Source organism: Dermacentor albipictus, chromosome 7 (genome assembly GCF_038994185.2).
Source record: "Dermacentor albipictus isolate Rhodes 1998 colony chromosome 7, USDA_Dalb.pri_finalv2, whole genome shotgun sequence".
In the NCBI taxonomy this organism is placed as follows: domain Eukaryota; kingdom Metazoa; phylum Arthropoda; class Arachnida; order Ixodida; family Ixodidae; genus Dermacentor; species Dermacentor albipictus.
Window position 1 is genome coordinate 115,469,757 of NC_091827.1, and position 20,299 is coordinate 115,490,055.

At 45.5% G+C, this 20,299-nt stretch overlaps 1 protein-coding gene across 5 annotated transcripts in view; it reads right to left on the reverse strand.

Moving 5' to 3' along the window:
- The window catches only part of LOC139046702 (sulfotransferase ssu-1-like), a 91,231-nt gene that overhangs the window by 19,914 nt on the left and 51,018 nt on the right, over window positions 1–20,299 (reverse strand). Inside the window, exon 1 of one of the 5 annotated variants that reach the window (XM_070521441.1) lies at window positions 925–1,022. The exons of 3 other annotated variants lie outside the window; for them this stretch is intronic. The gene's annotated coding sequence lies outside the window, so the exon portion shown is untranslated. Of the gene's footprint in view, window positions 1–924; window positions 1,023–20,299 lie in introns of those variants that run through there. One more of the 5 variants, XM_070521444.1, reaches the window with a different exon arrangement.

Sequence of the window (20,299 nt, forward strand, 5' to 3'; positions counted from 1 at the left end):
TATGTTGCCACAGAACTCCTCGTTGGCCTAGTTGGTGCTTGCTAAAAGACATGTTTTTGCCGCAATTGAACACACACAAAAGGAAGACACGGGCGGCCGCCCGTGTTGTCTTTATGTGTCTTCTTTTTGTGTGTTTGTTTAATTGCGACAAAAAGATGTCTTATTCTTGGGTATTTATGTTTTTGTACAAGATCTAATCCATGGAGTGTGAAGCAGTGCCACATTTCCTCCGCAAAACTGAAAACAAAGCTTGCGTTTCCAATTTTGTTTCTGCATTGCTTCAAAAGTTTTGTTGCTGTTTTACTGTTGATAAGCATATTTTCCGGTACTTAGCAGATAAACAACAGTAAGCCGATATCAACAATCGGTTGTTCAGAGATAGATGGTTAATTTTGATATTCGTGACTACAGAATAGTTTATTTAGGAATACGAATAATGTATTACAGACCAAGTATTCCTTCTCTATTCTTCGATTAGTCACTTACCCTATCAAAAATACAATAGTATAGCTAAGGTGCTGTATAGCCTGATGGTAAATTCGCGGATTTTATTCAAGTACATGGACATTAGAGAAAGACAAAAACGTATAAGTAAATGATTTACATCAGCTTAGGTTGTAAAAGCTTTGTAACGTAAAAATATTTCAGAATATTGAAGATATGAAGTACAAAGGAACTTCAGTATTTTTTGCTCTGACCCAATCTTGTGTAATGCATTGAGCAATCATGAAGGTGACGATATTGATACGATTTATGCGAACAATCTAAAAGCATATCAATAGAAAAAGTCAAGCAAACGTTCAACAGTTCAGGCGCTTTCTAAGAATGCATAAGTTTGTGAATGTTTACTGAGGCGTCCTTCATCGCTCAAAGGTTCGGACTGGCGGTAGAATTATAATGCTAGAATGAACGGTAGGCACTCACGTCCCTTAGGCACGCCACTCCGACACGACCGTCCCCAGCGCCCTACCTAAGACGACTCTTCCAGACATCGCCACGCGCTCTGACGACCGCACGTCAAGTTTCATCGTAGGCGCCAGCGCTCGTTTCTCCCCTGGCGGAAGATTTCACCTCCCACGGTGTAGGTTTCCGTTGCTTCCCTTCAAGGTCGCGCTCTCGCTTAACTCGCGCTGCGTGCGAAACGTCTCTTGTTTGCGATGGCGCCTCATCGGAAGGCTGGAAATTGATGTTGTGTTGTTAACAGCCACAACAGCAATGTAAATGCGATAAGGTTAATACCACCAGTGTAGTCCTACCGATTCCTAAGAAAATGGTACCAAAAAGCCAGACGACAGACATGGATTAGCGCGGATGCACTGAACAATGTATTAAACAACTGACAAACTAAGAGATCCCGTTCAATGATCGCTCGTGAGTATAAGATGATTTTTATATATATTATAGTATATATATAATCCACAAGGATTTCATGATTACGCGGTATACGATCCCTTTCTTCAAATAATAAATTTCAGTTGTTGAACCAGCGTTGTGCTGTCTTCTTTGTCGTGTTTAGCTTGTGCGTGCACTGCCCAACAATGGAAACTTATCTTGCTTGCGCTATCAGTGGTCGTGGTTTACGCGTGCCCAGAAATTGAGTATGTGTGCGATGCATTTAACATGACCGCAGTTCCCTCCTGCATCAGCGCTGCACCAATCAATCGAGTTGCTCGAAGATACAGGCTCGCGTATTGGTCGCGCCTGTCTTGCCGAAGGAGACATGCTTACTAATGGTTTAAACATCCGTCTCTTGACCACTGTTAAGAAATTACCAAACTATTTACGCTGCTGCCCCTATCCGATATTGTAAGGTATGTACTAGTTAAAGTTGTGCACGCACGTTGTATTTGCGGTAGGCGGTGATATATTTTGTATATTTCCGCACAGTGCCGATGGAAGTACCTGGTCGTCAACAGCGACAACACGAATTTGCAGCAGTAATTGTGTGGGAAACTGCAACAATAGCTTTCGGCAACACGCATCGTTTGTGCTGACGACTTTTCCGGCGACACATGCGAAGTCGTTTCGGATTAAGTGCTCCGCATCTCCTATGTGGCTAAGTAGACGCTGCCCTTTTGCCAAATTGCAGCCACGAAAACTGTCGTCAACCGCACAGATCTTGTTACAGGCAGATGAAGCGTGTGCATCGTGCACATGGCCTTCGAATGAGACGTCCACACACAGGCTCACGCGCGCGCGGTGCGAAACCTGGGCAAACGCGTGCAGTGCCGCAGGCAACCTAGGCGGCGTGAAGGAGAGATACGAGAGGCGCACACCCGCTAGTTGAAATTTTACCCCGCATACGGCGCTCTCACGCCTTGTGTTCCTGTATATGCTCCCATATACAGCAGCACTACTCACGCCAGCGCGGCAGCGCCGCTCCACGGTGTCGTTGTTGTCTGCATGACCGCGTCGTACCAACTGGCGTCTCGTATCCACACGTCCACCGTCCGGCATCGCGCGAAGTGGGGTAATCAGGTAGCCCGTGCAGAACCGGGATCCGGGTCCCGCAAGCTCCGCGCAACGCATGAAACGGAGTGCTCGTTCTACTGACATAGCGTAAGCGCAAAGCAGCGTGGTACTGTGCCTACAGGGTGAATCTGTTATTGCTATAGTGAATTACTTTCTTTCTTACATACATCATAATGAGAAATAAATAATCGGGTATAACTTCCCTATAACGTCCGTGTAACGTCCCGGGTATAACCGCAATTTTATTGTGAGCCACGTCCTAGTGGAAAACTACGGAGTTCGACTGCCTGCGGTTCTTACACTGCACACGTATTCAAGCGCGGCAGCGTTTTGCAAGTCGTCCCACTAAAAATGAGGTCGCCGCTGCCAGGACACAACCCGTGTCCTCGAGCTCAGCAGCGCAACCAGCTAGGGACTTGGCTACCGTAGCGGCAGAACATTTTTGCATTGATCCCATGTTGCAATACTCCCGCCTTAGGTCTCATATATTTACCGCGACAAGTATTGTGGTTCCTCGAAAATGTTACGGACCTCTACGTGATTGGCATCGCAAATGAGAGCAAAATGCGGAATGTTGTCCGAGGTAAAGAAATGCTACTCAATGACGGCGCTCATCTGTACTAAGGTAAGTGCGCACGGGTGTGATTTATATGCAGTTACACGGCCCGCTCATCTCCGGTATTCAACTTGTGCGGTGTACAGGACTTTTGCGGCAAAATTTTAAGGGACGGCATAGTGCGCAGATGAATTTTTTGGGCTAGAGTAAATATTATGCTTAGTATAGACATCACTGGCGGTATTTAATATCCTCGAGATGGGACTGGGGGATGTCGGTGTACATATCGGATAGGCAGTTAAAATCAAAACTGCTTGTCGACAAAAATACACCGCCGTGTTTTCAATATGTAGTAAAGGTTGCATGATGCAAGCAAATGCACCCATGAGACCACGAGATGGCAACAATGATTCTCGTGTCTACGAAACCTTCACACAGTCACGGTGATTGCTTGCTGGCGCGGTAACAAACAGCAGAAAATCATTTAGTCTCAAGCAAAGCGCGTCGCAGGGGAGCGGGTGAAATGGCCCAAGCAAAAGGGGGCGCGAAAGCTGGTGAACGAGATGATACTGCAGTTCAACAGCGAGAGAACCAAAAAAGCAATAAGACTGGCAGCGTGAAGCGGCAGGTGACTGGTTCATACAGCAGTATCATAGTTAACTCACCTTGAAGATGCTTTCGTGCACACTCGGCAACCACCAGCAATGCCATACTGTTCTTTGAAATTGATTTCCATTTTGTTACATACAGGTGCCTTCTACAATGGCCATCAAGCGTTTTGTTGGTTCGTAGAAATGGTGAATCGGGTGTCTTTTTCCAAGTGATATTTCGGCTACTTCGAAAAAACGCATAGAGTTTCAATGGTGAACTTGTTTGAGAAATAAACATTACACAATAAATAACATTCAATAACATTCAATAACATTCAATAATCATGGATAGCGCCCACAGTTTTAGTGTGTGGCAGTGGAATTGTCGCGGATTCCACAACAAAAAGGCATCGCTGCGCCAATTAATTAGATCGATGGGGGTCAAACCAAAAGTACTTATGCTGCAGGAAACTTTAGCGGACGAAGTAAAGCTAACCGGGTACAAATCGGTATGTAGAGAAAAAGATTCCGGAAGGGGATTGGCCACCCTCGTTGACAAAAAGCTACCCTTTATCGAACACGATATCCATCTCGGACTGAGTAAAATCGAGTATATCCTAGTAGAAGTCGTACTCAAAAGGCACAAGGGCAGGGCGCAGAGTATCTTCTGCCTGAACATTTATAGCAGTCCCACCTACAAGAAACAAAGCTTTAGGGCACTTTTCAACAAGGCACTCGCAGTCGCAAAGAGCTCTCCGCTCATCATCGGAGGGGACTTTAATGCCCCCTACCAAGCGTGGGGATACGCTTGGAATACAAAGAAAGGTGAGGGGTTATGGAACCTTGCCACGGACCTGGGACTGTGCCTGATCACAGATCCGACTTTCCCCACCCGCTGTGGCACGTCCACGTGCAGGGACTCTACGCCCGACCTAACTTTTGTCAACAACTCGAAACAAGCTAGTTGGGAAAACTCTGGCACCGATCTAGGCAGCGACCACTATATCATACACATAAATATAGGTATGCCGAAACAAGAGACTAGAACCTTTCGGTGCACGGACTGGGACCTTTTCAGGAAAGTTAGAGCGAAGAGACTAGAATCGGAACCGATAGAAGCGGGCAGACAGTCCTTCCAGACTTGGATCAACCAGCTCGAAGAGGACCTCAGGGAGGCCACTAAAGAAATTAAGACAGAAGAAAACATAGAAAGCATGGACAGTAGGCTCGCGCATCTGATCGAGGCCAAACAATCCATTCTGCAAAGATGGAAAACGCAAAGACTGAACCGAAAGCTCAGGAAAAAGATAGCGTTGCTAAACAGACAGATCGAGGAGCATTCGAGAACGCTCGTGAAACAGCAGTGGGACGAAGTTTGCCACTTGGCAGACGGCAGAATCAAACATGGAGGCAGTTGGAGCATCCTCAAACATCTATTGAACGAGAGCGACACTAAGTCAAACAAGAGAACAGCAATTAAAAAACTGGTACATCAAGTCAGCCAGTGCATGACTCAGGAGGTAGTCATGAGACAGCTCGCGGACAAATATCTCCCGCTCGAACAACCGGGCGATAGCGACGAACGCGTGGAGTACATGGGAGGACCGTGCAAGGAAATGGACCGCGATTTCACCGAGGGTGAGGTACGGGCCGCCCTCCATGGTCTATCTAGTAGATCGGCAGCCGGACCCGACGGTATTACCAATAAACTCTTAATGAATCTAGACGATGAGTCGATCACTTTCCTGACGGGTCATTTCACCGAGCTGTGGAGAAAGGGAGACTATCCGGAGGAATGGAAGATAGCTAACACCATCCTCATACCAAAACCGGGCAAACCACTCCATCTGGATAACCTACGTCCAATATCGCTTACATCGTGCATAGGTAAAGCTATGGAACACGTTATTCTTAACAGACTCACTAGATACGTCGAGCAAAATGACATACTCCCGTATAACATGATCGGTTTCCGCCCCGGACTATCGACTCAGGACGCCATGCTCCTGGTCAAACACCAGCTCATACACGTTAGCCCGGTGCACGCGAGAGCGATTCTGGGACTAGACGTCGAAAAAGCTTTCGATCGCATAGAGCACAAGGCCATCCTCGAGGTCCTGTCCGAGCTGGGGTTGGGCGAGAGGCTATACAGTGTAGTCAAGGCGTTTCTGGGCGGTAGGCAAGCGAGCCTCACGCTAGGTGAACTAAAATCAAAGGTGATGAACCTGGGAAACAGGGGCACCCCGCAAGGGGCCGTACTTTCGCCCATGCTATTTAATCTAGCAATGACCAGAGTCGCGAGGAAACTGGAGAGCATAGAAGGTATACACTTTGCAATATACGCCGATGATATAACCATATGGAGCGCCAACGGTAACGTAGGCCAAACGGAGACCAGACTGCAAGAGAGCATACACGCCGTGGAAAGCACGTTAGGCGAGATGGGACTCAACTGTTCGGCGGCAAAGTCGGAGCTTTTGGTCCTAAAACATCGACGCAGGGGTCGAAGACCCAGGGGCTACTTGCCCGGGGAGGAACCCAAGATTATGTTACGCTGTCACGACGGATCCGCGATCAGGCAGGTGGAAAATATTAAAGTTTTAGGCTTCCACATAGCAGCGGGAGGTACAAACCTGAATGCCATTCGGCACATTTCCAACAAGACGGACCAAGTCATCAGATTACTAAGGAGAATCAGCAACAGACACAGAGGCCTGGGTGAGGACAGCGCTCTAAGGCTAGTGCACGCCTTCGCTCTCTGTCACTTCACCTACGTGGCAGGTCTATTTAAATGGTCGCAGGCCGAGCTGAACAAGCTAAACACTCTGATCAGAAAGTTAGTGAAGGCTACCCTAGGTATACCCATCAGCACCTCGAACGTGAAGCTCATGAACCTAGGCGTGCACAATACGATAGAAGAGATGGCGGAAGCGCAACAGATGGCGCAGCAGGAAAGACTGACGAAAACGCGAGCGGGCAGGCTTATACTCAAAGCGCTAGGGACAGACCCAAATAGATCAATGAACCCGAAAGAATCCGAGGTAGAATTGAGCGCGAAACCTAGAGACGTGATCAGAACCACCCCCCTCCCGAGAAATATGCACCCGGAACACAATGTTAGCAGGAGAAAAGCGAGAGCGAAAGCTTTGTTGAAAGAAATTGAACAGCTAGGACAACAGGCGGCCCTTGTAGACGCTGCCTGGGTCAAAGGCAAAGAGGCCTACACCGCCGTGGTGGTCGACAGCCGGGGCGAGGTACGGGACGCCATCACCATCTTCACTAAGGATTCCACGGTGGCGGAGCAAGCCGCGATTGCTCTAGCCATCAGGAACCGTAAATGGTCTTTCATCTATAGCGATTCCAAAGCAGCAATTAAGAGCTTTGACGAAGGCTATGTAGCTGGGACTGCGGCTAAAATTATCGACAAGGTCGAAACTATCAAAACTGAAATCCGATGGTTTCCTGCACATATGGGACAAGTGGACGAGACTCGGCCCAACCTCAACGAGGTGACGAACGACCTGGCACGAGGACTTGCTTGCCGTGCCGGTCAGAACCGAACCGACGCCCACTACCATTCCGGGGAACATAAAGATCACTTACTAACTTACAACGACATAACTAAATATTACTACTTGGGGCGTAGGCAATTCCCTCTGCCACACGTAAAATTGAACAGGGCTCAGGCAGTGACACTACGTTTACTGCAAACCGGGACGTACCCCACTCCGTATTTCATAAATAAAATTCACCCAGAAAGAGAAATTAGGACAGAATGTAACGTGTGCGATGGCATCATTGACATCAGACACATGCTGGCGGGCTGTCCCGCGACTCTCGCCGACCCCGAAGAAAAATGGCTTTACTGGCACAAGTTCATAACAAGCTCTTCATATCAAGATCAGCTACGGGCTGTCCAGAGGGTCCACGATGACGCCATAAGGCTCGGCCTGGCGGTGCCGACGTGGACGCTGCCCGCCTCGGTCTGAAAAGACCGGGCTTCAGGACACTAATAAAGTTTTGTGAATGAATGAATGAATAAATAACATGAACAAGAAAATAAAAGGCACAATTTGGTCCTGTGTTCTGTTCCTTTTTAATATGCGTTGTTGTAGGCGATAAATTAGGTTAATCAAACAAGAACCTCTGGAACATTGCTACACTATCAGGGGCTTAAGCGCACTAAATGCCACGTGGGAATAATTCGCATAAGTACATCATAGTTTTTTGACAGATATTGCATGCATTATTCATTCTAGTTTTATTAACCCTGCACTTCTGAATAACGCACTGATTGAATGGCGCAGTGTCCATGCTTATTAGACCATAAATTCATGTTTTTTATGTCTGTGTATGAGCTGGGCTACTAAATATATGTATTTGTCTGTACGCTAATAATTCTTTGCTCAGCTCGTCTGTGCATTCTTTGCTTAGCAAGCCATTTTCTTCATTAAAATAAATACCAGAAGGCGAATGAAGGTGTTTAGATGGGTTCAATCCGATGGACTACATTGAAACGCAGTGTTTGAATTCCCCTGGAAAGCTACATATCTACTCTCAGCGAAGACCCCCACAAACTTCCACAATGAACTTAGAGCCGTGTCATACTGAAATAGTAAAACAGAGAAACGCCGACGAAAATTAAAAGCGTTTAAAGCTTTCAAGACGTTTCGGCTTCCTTACCGTAGCATTGTTCACAAAAAAGTGGCTGCAGGAGGTACGCTTATGTCCATTTTAGTACCTGACTGAAGGGCCTATCGTGCGAAGGGAGAGGAAGGAGGAGGAAAAGAGCTTTTTATGACGAACACTAAGGCCCAGTAAAGAAGAGAACTTGCTCCGCTAAGGCCCGTTGTTGAATATTGGCATCATACCTGCGTAGAGTTTTTTTTTTCGTAGTCTGGATAAAAAGCGCCTCGATATACTGACGGGAACACCAATTTGTTTCTTTTGCTATTATGCTTGCCTTGTCCCAGCAAACCACACCACTAGAAGTTGCCGCGTCTTCTGCAAGTGCGTTGTAGTGAACGTTATTCTTTCTGATGTTATGTATACGGTCTTTCAGTCGCCCTTCACAATCCGATTCACGGAGCAATCCAGGCAGCCTTCGCAACCAGGCAGAGGCTAACCGCCTTCTTCGTTCATTGCAGAAATGCGCGTTTGAGGAGCGGAATCCGAAGCTGCTACCGTCACTGCTGGTGGAACCTACACGTGTCCACGGATCGTCCCCCTCCCTCCGTTCTCTACTGGCAAGCCGCACCTGCGCACTACTGTCCGATATCAACGGCGTCCCCTATATAACCGCTGCACGACGGTCCCCACATCATTCACGGAGCAATCCAGGCAGCCTTCGCAACCAGGCAGAGGCTAACCGCCTTCTTCGTTCATTGCAGAAATGCGCGTTTGAGGAGCGGAATCCGAAGCTGCTACCGTCACTGCTGGTGGAACCTACACGTGTCCACGGATCGTCCCCCTCCCTCCGTTCTCTACTGGCAAGCCGCACTTGCGCACTACTGTCCGATATCAACGGCGTCCCCTATATAACCGCTGCACGACGGTCCCCACATCATTCACGGAGCAATCCAGGCAGCCTTCGCAACCAGGCAGAGGCTAACCGCCTTCTTCGTTCATTGCAGAAATGCGCGTTTGAGGAGCGGAATCCGAAGCTGCTACCGTCACTGCTGGTGGAACCTACACGTGTCCACGGATCGTCCCCCTCCCTCCGTTCTCTACTGGCAAGCCGCACCTGCGCACTACTGTCCGATATCAACGGCGTCCCCTATATAACCGCTGCACGACGGTCCCCACATCATCCACGGAGCAATCCAGGCAGCCTTCGCAACCAGGCAGAGGCTAACCGCCTTCTTCGTTCATTGCAGGTGTGTATCCTGTATCTTTGATTACATCGATCTTAGGCTACTGGATTGCTCCGTTCGTGTTTGTGTCCAGCATGGGTGATAAGCCTCCTTCAACTATAAAAGAACTTGTAAAGGCTATGACTGACTTGAGTGCACAGTTTAACTCTAAGCAAAGTGAACTAAAGCAAGATATAAAGCATGTGATTGAATCTGAAATGGAATCTGTCAAAACTTCAATGGGCTTTATCAATGAAAAGTTCGAAGAATTTAGAACAGAGATCTCTGAGCTCAAAAAGACCCTGTCTGACGTGAAAAACGTAAACCTGGAAATGAAAAAAGAAAACAACCGACTCACAAATGAAGTGAAAACTCTCAGGCACGAATTGACTGAACTGCAGCAGTACAGTAGAAGAAATAACCTTGAAATCAAAGGCATCCCTCCAGCACCCACTGAAAATCTGATTTCAGTGATGACATCGATCTGTCATCTCTTGAGCACCAAGTTCGATGAATCCGATGTTGAAGCTATCCATCGTGTGCCCTCAAAAAACAAGGACGAACCCAACATCATTGTTAAGTTTGCTTCCAGGAAAGTGAGAGACAGCATTCTGAAAACAGCGAAAAAGCAACGGCTGAACACTACACTTCTGAGCTTTGACGATCACGAAAATCCCGTGTTCATCAACGAACATTTGTGCCCGGCAAACAAAATTTTGCTAGGTAAAGCACGGAAAGCCAAAAAGGAAAAACAGTGGAAACACGCATGGGTATCAGATGGCAAGATCCTGATGCGCAAGACAGATACCTCGCATGTTCTACATATAACCTGTGACGCTGATCTTGCTCAGGTAGTCTAGAAACATGGCCTTTTCCGTCGAGGAAATCAGTGCTAAGTGGCACGAGAGCGAAAACCTTTCCATTTTTCATTACAATGTCCGCAGTATAAATAAAAATTTAGACCAACTCACTGTACATTTATCGCAACATTCTTTCCAGTATGATCTTATCGCTGTAACTGAAACCTGGCTTAGGAAGGGAGAAATACCGTACATACCGGGTTACACAACGCTATCTTTACCAAGAGATAGCACCGCACGAGGGGGTGGCGTTGCTCTTTTTATAAAAAACGGCATAGATTATCAACAGCTCTCGGATTCCTCTCTGAGCTCTAATACCACAGAAGCACTTTTTATTCGCCTTAAGACAGACGTCGTAATAGGCGTGGTATATCGTCCGCCAAACACGTGCACAAGTCAGTTCATATCTGATATGGAGTCCATTCTGGTTCCTCTGATGTCTTTTAATAATCAGTTAGCAATAGTTGGTGATTTCAATATCGACTTATCAAAGGATGACTGTCCAGATTATATTTTCTTACTGGAATCGTTCAACCTCAAGAATGTTATCAATGTGCCCACTCGAATTACACGTCAGTCTGCAACAATTATTGATCACATCTTATGTAACCGTGATATGGATGCCTGCGCTGCTGTTTGTAACCAAAACATTGCTGATCACTGTTCAACTTTTCTGTTTCTGCCACGGTCGGGTATCGATTGTATTTGCCCTACCCATACCAATGTATTTTCACGGGTGGACTACGCGCATGTCAGGCGTTTGCTCGAATCTATTCATTTCGAAAATCTGTGTCACAGTGACGTTCACACAGAATTTGCTAACTTTGTATCTGCTGTTTCCGATGCAATTACTAAGTCAACATTGAAGTTTTCTCGGCGCAACTACAAACATGCCATATGTCCTTGGATTACTGAGGAAATACTCACAGTATTGAAAAAGAAGGATTCGTACTATAATAAGCTCAAAAACAACAGAACAAATGCTTATTACTTGAAACAGTTTAAGTATTACAGAAACAAATCCGTGGCGCTGATGAGAAAATCAAAGAAATTGTATTATACTAATTTGGTTAATCGTCAAGGAAATGACACAAAGCAAGTATGGAAGATTGTAGGAGAAGTTACGGGAACAGCTAAAAGAAAACAGATTGTTCCTGTCAACTTGTCAATAGAGACTGCAGACCAGTTTAATCAGTTCTTCACAACATACGGTCAGAACAGTGCGCAACCTACTCCCTTAGCTTCAGTGACATCCGACATACCTCGATGTATTAATAATGAATTCAGTTTCTCGAACATTACTAGCGATGAAATTGCAAGTGTTGTGGCGAACATGCCCACGAATAAAGCGGCCGGGCCAGACGGCATAATGGCTAAGGTAATCAAGGACAACATTGATTTGTTTTGTGTTCCTTTGTGCAGAATATTCAATCATGCGATACACTCTAGCTTATACCCCGATACTTTAAAAGTTGCAAAAGTTGTTCCGATATTTAAAACTGGTGACCCTAACAACCCGTCTAGTTACAGGCCAATATCTGTACTGAGTGTCGTCAATACCATTTTTGAAAAATTAATTGCATTCCAACTGAAAACCTTTCTTGATGTTAATCATATTATTTGTCCTCAGCAACACGGATTTGTTTCTAGCAGGTCCACGTCCACGGCTGTAGTTACTCTATCACAGCTTATCCTATCTGCTCTTCATAACCATAATGTTGCTGTAAGCGTATTTATAGACATCAAAAAAGCTTTCGACACAGTTTCACACTCCATTCTTTTAATGAAACTGGAAGCATATGGTGTGCGTAGCGGGGCCCTTGAATTCTTTAAAAGTTATCTTTCTTCACGACAGCAGCAAGTTGTCCTCAAACAGTTCAAGTCTGCATACCAAACTGTTACGTGTGGTGTACCCCAGGGGTCAGTTCTGGGACCGCTTTTATTTTCGCTCTTTATTAATGACCTCCCCAATGCAATACAGTGTTCTCAAATTTTGATGTATGCGGATGACACTGCACTTATCTTTACTGGCAACTCACTTGAATCAATAGAAAATTCTATTAACAATGAACTCCAACGTATCTCGACCTGGTTTCGTAATAATCATCTAACTTTAAACACTGAAAAAACTAAATATGTTATTTTTCGTTCAAAACAAAAGTGTATTGAATTAAGTGATTTTTCTATATGTGTTGACAACAATGTTATTGATAGTGTGTCTTCTTTAAAATATTTAGGGGTCATGTTCGACTGCCACTTGTCTTGGAAGGAACAGGTGCACAGTGTGTGTAAAAAGGTTGCGTACGGTTGTTTTACCTTGTCTAAAGCACGGCGGCACTTTCCACCTGCTATTCTTAGATCACTGTATTTTTCATTATGTCACAGTCATCTCAGTTATTGCAGTGAATCATGGGGAATCACATACAAAACGTATTTAACACCATCGCTAAGACTACAAAAACGTGCCTTGAAAACCATGGGATTACCTTCTTCGAATAGTTCTAACAATAACATTTTTGACGCAATGCAAATCATGTCATTCACAACCTTACGCGATTACAAAATAGCTCTTATGGTTAATAATATTATAAATACCAACTACCCCTTACCTCTTGGTGCATTCAGTATTCCCGTCCGCAACACTAGACAAGCCAGCAATGGCAATTTTAACCTTCCTATTTGCCATAATGCGTACGGAGAAAGACGAATAGAATTTACAGGAGCGAAAATTTGGAACTCGTTGCCAATTGAAGTAAAGCAAGCTAGGAATTTCAAACTGACATGCAAGAAACATTTTTTGGGAATGGAAGCAAGGCTACAAAGTTAGTTTTTCTTCAATGTGTTTGTGATTGCTGTCCTATATGTTATTTTGTATTGGACCGCTTACTAGCCTCATTGGCTATCGGTCCAAATATCTGTGTATACATTTTGTTTGTGTTACTCAATAAAGACTTCTTGATTCTTGAATTTCCGCTCTCGCCGATATAATCATGTAGCGTTCCTAGTTAAAGGACCCAATAGACGTAAAGCATTGCTGTGGAACTGGCATCCATTTCATCTCACTTTTATTCTCACTTCATTCTTCTCTTCTCCTGCCTCCCGGTTCCCGCGCTTCTTGATCTTCTATTCGAAGGCTCATACCGCTTAACCCTTCCAGGTTTCTTTTCCTAACCTATCCTGGTGTAATACTTGAAGACGTTTCCAATCGAAGCACTATCAACTGAGCCCTGTTCACCAATGTACCATAGTCTTCAATATTCCTTTTAGATTGGCTGTCTTTGTAACAAAGTAAGAATCATAAAATTTGGCACTGGATTCTGTTACTTCTTTCCTAACTAGAATGAGGTCGGTGACTTAAATGTCTGGGATATCTGAGCTATGTCTCTTGAGAAATTTTTTGTTTCATTCGTTCACGGTACCTCTCCTCCTGCGATTCATGTTTACTTTTCTCGACGATCTTGAGATTTTCTAACAGCCCCAGTTCACGGTCCACCTGAAGAATAGGGGTTTCTCCTGGAGAAGCGAACTGCGGGCTGCATCCCAAGCCACTGGTGTAGGAGCGATTGTGATGTGCTACAGCTGTTTCTAAAGAGCATTTCTATCCACCATGTAATATCATACATCCTGATGTATTGTTTCACATCTCGTATAGGACGCTCTGCAAGCCCATTGGCCGCGGGATTGTATGGCGCAGAGAATTTGATATATACATCGTGGTCACGAGCCAACCTTGCTAGTTTTTCACTCTTGAACGCTTGGCCGTTGACACTATTCGCATCTTGCGTTCCTGGCCGTGCCGCGACCATGCTAGTGCATTCATCTATAGCCAGAATAAAAGCTTGCCACTTTCGGACTCCTTCTAGTTTCTTATTTAGCTCGGCAAAATCCAGGTGTATAACGTCAAAAGGCAGGTTCGAGTGGCAAGGTATTATCGTGGCGTCCATAGGCTGCTTATATTTCACTTTGTTGGCAAATGTGGCATGAACAAATGCATTTATTGACATATTTTATGTGAGGACACGAAAATCTCTTGACTAGCTTGTTGTAGGTGCGCCAAAATCTGTCGTGTCCTCCTGATTCTGGACTATAGTGGTTCAAATAAAGCACCTTCGAAACCAGCGTTGGCAGGACTTGATAGTGACTTTCCATAAAAATCGATTGTTCAGTGCCTTCTCACAATTTTACTTCATTGATTTCTTCCGATTGCACTTTTTTGGCCTGTATCATCAGTCTAGACAATGCATCTCCATCAGTCAAAAGGGGTCCAGGTCTGTGGGAGATGGTGAAATCGAACTGCTGCAAGTAGTTCACCCATCTGGCGATACGTTGCTTTGGTTGGGTCATATTCAAGAGATGAGTAAGGGGCTGGCGATCGGTGAATAAAGTAAACTTCGCACCTTCTAGGCACGTACGGAACTTCTGAATTGCTTTGAGGACGGCACGAGCTTCCTTTTCAGCAGTCGTGCAGTTGACTTCAGGTGGCTTAAGGGTGGAGCTGTAGTAGCCTACAACATGTCGCTTTTCTTGGCCAGGTGCTTCTGGACATTTCTGGTAGAAGACTGCACCTGCTTCATTGTGTGAGGCGTCGGTATTCAGTTCAAAGGGTAACGTGAAATCTGGTATGCGTAGAATAGGGTCAGCAGAAATTCTGTGCACCAGATCACGGTAGACTCTCTCACATTCCTCAACGCACTCAAATGGTACTTCTTTCTGCGTTAGGCGTGTGAGGCATCTTGTTATTGTGGGAAACTCTTTTATGGAAGGTCTGAAATCCTGCTAATCCCCAAAACACACGCAATAAGTGGTCGTTTTATGGTTTTACCAGTTCTGATATCCTATCGACGGACTCTTTTTTCGTGCTTTTGGTAGTCTCATCAAAGACTCTTCCAAGAAACACAACTTTTTTTCGAAATAATTACCTTTTCTCAAAATTAACCTTGAGATTTTTAATACCTGAGAAATTTAATAAAAGGCATTTAATACCTGAGACAGGTGTTCCTGATGTTCAGCCTCTGTTTTGGAGAAGACGATAATATCGTCTATGTACACGTTAGAAAAGATACCTACGAAAGGCTTCAGGACTTCGCACACAATCTTCTGGAATCATGCTGGCGAGTTTTTTCAGGCGAAAGGAAGCGGTTATATCCGTACAGATCGAAGGGTGTGATAAAAGCAGTGTACATTATTTGTTTCCTCGTTTAGCGGTATCTGCCAGAAACCTTTGAACAACTCAGTGAGTGAAAAACTTCGGCAACCACCTATCTCATCTATAATCGTGTCTATCTTCGGCATTGGAAATGGTATAAGTTCTGTTTGGCGATTAAGAACCCTGTAATCTGTGCACAGTCTGAAAGTTCCATCTTCCTTCGGCGCAATAGTTATGGGAGAGGCGAAGCGTGACACCGAAGGCCAGATTATACCGGCGTCTAGCATCTCCTGCAATTCTTGCTTCAACCATATCTTGCATTCTCTGGACATATTATAAGGTGATTTTCGGATTACGATCTTGTCAGTTAGTTCGAAAGGCACCTTGTGTGACTTGATCCCTTGTGCATAGCTTCCTATGCATACCAGTTCAGGACAGGTCGTTGCAATATGCTCCGCGGACTTGACCACTCGCAGGTTACCTTTTCTATCATGCTGTGTGTCTTCCCTTGATAGTCCTTCCACTAAAACCGCATCGTCCAAGTATACGTTGATTTTTAGTTTCTTTATATCTGGTGTGGATAGCAGAAAGTCGTACGTTAGCCCCACTATCACCAGCACTTCACTCTCTATTTCATGACCTTGGGACTCGATGTTTACTGAGGCCCACTGATTATTCATTGTCCTTCTCCCGTCATAACCTTGCATCCATAGTACTCTTCCACTATCCAGGTGACTTACACCTACCAGCTTGGCATTTATTATAGACACAGAAGCACCGCTGTCGACCAAAGCGATTATATGTCTGCTTCCCACTTTGACAGGAATGTGAAGCAGGCGAGTTATATAGACAGTTTCAGTTGTGGTCATCGCGTCGGACTGATCACCCTTGTATATTAGTTTTTTGTCGTCGGAGCCTCTTGAGCGTCTGAAAGTAGGGGGGTAGGGTCGTTGTCGACGTTATTCACCCGACCTCTGGGAGCACGCCAAAACAAGTTGTCTGTGCTGTCTGCAAGGCGGTTCGGTTCTCGCGGATTACGGCTTGGTCAATCCGCGCCGGTCCATCTGAAGCGACTGCTTGAGCTAGCGTGCAGTCGCTTCTGATATTTTCTTCTGAGTAGATGGTATGTCGCGAAGGCACTCCAGGAGCCCGTCCATAGCTTTAGGTGATCGTACTTTAACTTGCTTCAGCACTTCCGCATGCAGTCCGTGCACTATTAGTGCTATACTAAGGCAGAAAGAGGAAGCGTAGGCTCGGTCAGCTTTAAAAGGCGGCGTTTTTAAGAAATTAAGCGCGGCGTCCCAACTTTGCACAGGGTTGCTTCGGAATGTCACCAAGAATTTTTCCTTCCAGTGGTTCCAAGAGTTGCCAGCATCTTCAATAATGTGCAGATCGTATCACTTTCGTGCAGCACGCCTCTTAAGTAACTACACATATTAGTATTCTTGTCCTCATCAGAGTGCCAGTTGTTCTTCCCTGCGACATATTCACAGAATTCAAGCCAACTTTCTGGACTTGAACACATGCCGTCGAACATACCGGGTTTTACAAATTTAGTCACCGGCTTCTCAGGGCTTAGAGAGCTTATAAGCGATGTCGCCAGTTAGTTTTGTTGCGCAATCTGTTTTTTTTTTTTGCAGCTGAAGAGTTTTCAAAACGAGGCACACCTCTTCTGTCGAAAACCGTGATTCAAAGGCCTTTCGACGCATCGGTTGAAGAACTAATTCGTCCAAGATCGCGAGACGCAAGTTTTCGTTCACTGCACCCTTCAGATGTAGTTCAGCAGTGCCCATGGAAGCCTTCTCTAAAACCAGGTTCCTGAGTTCTGCCGAGTTGAGTTCGCGAGGCAGTTCCACCGGTGGTTCGTCTTGCGCTTCGTATCTCGAAAAGATGATCGGCTCTGCGGAGATCTCCTCGAGGAAGAACGTCACCCACATGTTGGAGTCAGTTGTCGGCTGTGCCAAAATAATGTTGCGTTTCTAGTTAAAGGACACAATAGATGTAAAGCATTGTTCTGGAAGTGGCGTCCATCTCATCTCGAGTTTATTCTCACTTCATTCTTTTCTTCTCCTGTCTCCAGGTTCCCGCGCTTCTTTATGTTCTATTCGAAGGCTCATACCGCTTCAAAACATGCTCTGCACAAGGAATTCTATAAACAACGCCTGGAATATTTTCTCTCTTGAGCTGGTCTTTTACGTTCACCGGTTCATGCTTGAACTTACGGGCGGGTGCATAGACCACGACTACGTGAAATGTTCCCATACGGATCTTGCCAACGCCTAACTGACCCCTGGCACATAGGAGACGGCAGCGGGGGCCCGGCGTGGCTCAGCGCCCAACGAAGCACCATTGTGCACGCACCGTTCTACGGAACGAATAAGACTAACAGCTTACACGCAACCGGAAAGTTCGCAGCACACTCAGGAGAGATCAGAGGCAAGGCCACCTCCACTGGAGCAAATCCTATGCGCTCCTTGTATCAGGGAAGAGGGAACTGAGCGCGTGCGGCAGACTGGTTGATGAGACTCATAATTCAAGTCGCGACCGGTGCACGTCTGCTTTCTAAGGACACCAAATGAAAAGCGGCCATTTTTTCTCTCTACCAGCACGTCTAGAAAATAAATACGACCAGAGATTTCAGTTTCAGTTGAAACTGGATGGATGTCTCTATCCTGTTCAGATGCGCCGAGAACTCATCGAAAGATTCCTTATCCAGGATGCAAAACCAGTCATTAGTATAGCGCAGCAAAATCTTTGGGAGACCGTCGAATCAAGTCAAGCCCATGTCTCCACTGACTCCCCGGAAAGATTAGCCACCTTAACTGAAATTGGAGCACCCATCCCGTTTTCCGGCACTTGGTTGTAGATCACATCTCGAAACACAAAGTTTGTGTGTTAAAGGCAGAACTTCAGCAGCTTAAGAGCGGGCGCGTCTGTCGGACATCTGTCGCTGAGTTTATCGTCGGGGAGTAAGGCAGCTGAGCCCACCTCCACCGCCAGATCCACGGGGACACTGATAAAATGTGACGTCACAATGAAGAAAACTAATAACACTGGTCACACTCTCGGCAGTGGCCACTACATTGTCTCCTCTACCTTCGAAACCACAACTCACAAACCTGTGTCTATCCTTACCAAAGTCAAACATTACGACAAATTCAGAAATCTAAGCGACCAAACCACACCGACACACTTTAATGAGCTAGACAAGTGAGTGGACACACTCAAAGAAGACATTTCAGCTACCACAAGACACGGTAGCTATTGATTCAAACCCTGAAACAGATAGCAAACTCTTCCACTTGTGGGAAGCGCGCGCCAGCTTGCTTAAACGCTGGAATTATTAACGGCACAACCACCAGCTTCGTCGCAGGATCACAAAACTCGAGCGCCTGATCGAGCACTGATTACACTCTTGGTCTGGCACCACGGCAGTGGGGACAGATATGAAACAGCATGAACGGACTGTTCGGTTCCTAAAAGTCGCAGCATTTGTTCCGACATTTGCTTGATCCCACGCATCTACTAATACATTGGTTTCATACCATCTTGGCGATCTTCCTTTGGAAGTAGTGTCGTCAAACAAATGTCTTGCCATCCCTATATCTTCAACATTTACCTGGAATGATCACATTGAATCTACAATTGTCAGCGCCCATAAAACGCTTGCTTATTTTCATGGGAATTTCTGATGGGCTCCTCAGGCTCCTAAAGTATTACTTTTTAAAACACTAGTTCGTACGAAGGTGGAACACATCGCCTCTTTTTGGGACCCTTTCCATGATAATCTAATCTACTCGCCTGAAATGGCTAAAAATAACTGTGCACGTTTTATTATGTGTTACTATACTAGAAATGCAAGTGTGACTAATATGAAATCGAGTCTGGAACTGTAATCACTAGCATCTCGCCGTAAAATTTACCACTTGTCTCCTTTTCACCCCATATTTCACATTGTTCACTACACGATGATTTCATCTTGGCTACTCAGTATTTATGATCACGCATTTATCACCGACATCATGTTGCCGTGAAATTTTTTTTAGGACTTTACTTTCCAGTATTCATTTTTACGCAGAACTTGGGAGCAGTGAAACTTTCTTCCTGCCGACACTACTGAGATTAGAGACCGTCAACCGTCCAAAAATGTGTTAACTAACAGTAAATAAATAGTTTTTATCTCGTGTTCGTTGTTTCTTTTTCTTTGCTTGTGCTTACCTTTATCATCTTCTTGTGAGTTCACAATGTTTTATAGTTTGATGATTTGTATTGTATCTATTCACAGAAATGCTCTTTCTTTCTTTTTTTTCTCTTTTTACCACTCCCCTCTGTAATACGTCGCCCCTGAGGGTACAATAAATAGATAAACGAGCAAATAAATAAATAAATACATAAATAAAGCTACCCCTACCCTACCCTACATTAGGTCTACCTTACTACCATCGAGGAGCTAAAGGTCTCATCCGCCAAGCATATAGGTCGGCGCTACATCTCCCACGGACAACCTTCACAGCAAAGCTACTCGCTGCAGGAACCCACAACACTCTTCTCGGACTGTGCGAGGCCTCCCTCACCTTCCAGTACAGTCACCTGACCCGCACTCTATTGGCCAGGGCTGTCCTCCACCGCCTTAAAATGGGCATTCAGGCCTCGACCCAGGCCCTGTTCAACTCCCACCGCACATTCAGAACGCGTCAGAAATATGCCCCTCATCCATCATAAGGGACGCCATATGGCATGAACAAGTGTCTTCTGCGCCAAATACAACCAGTACTGCAACTCGATCTACGTCGACGCAGCCGAATGTCCTACCTACGAGGCGT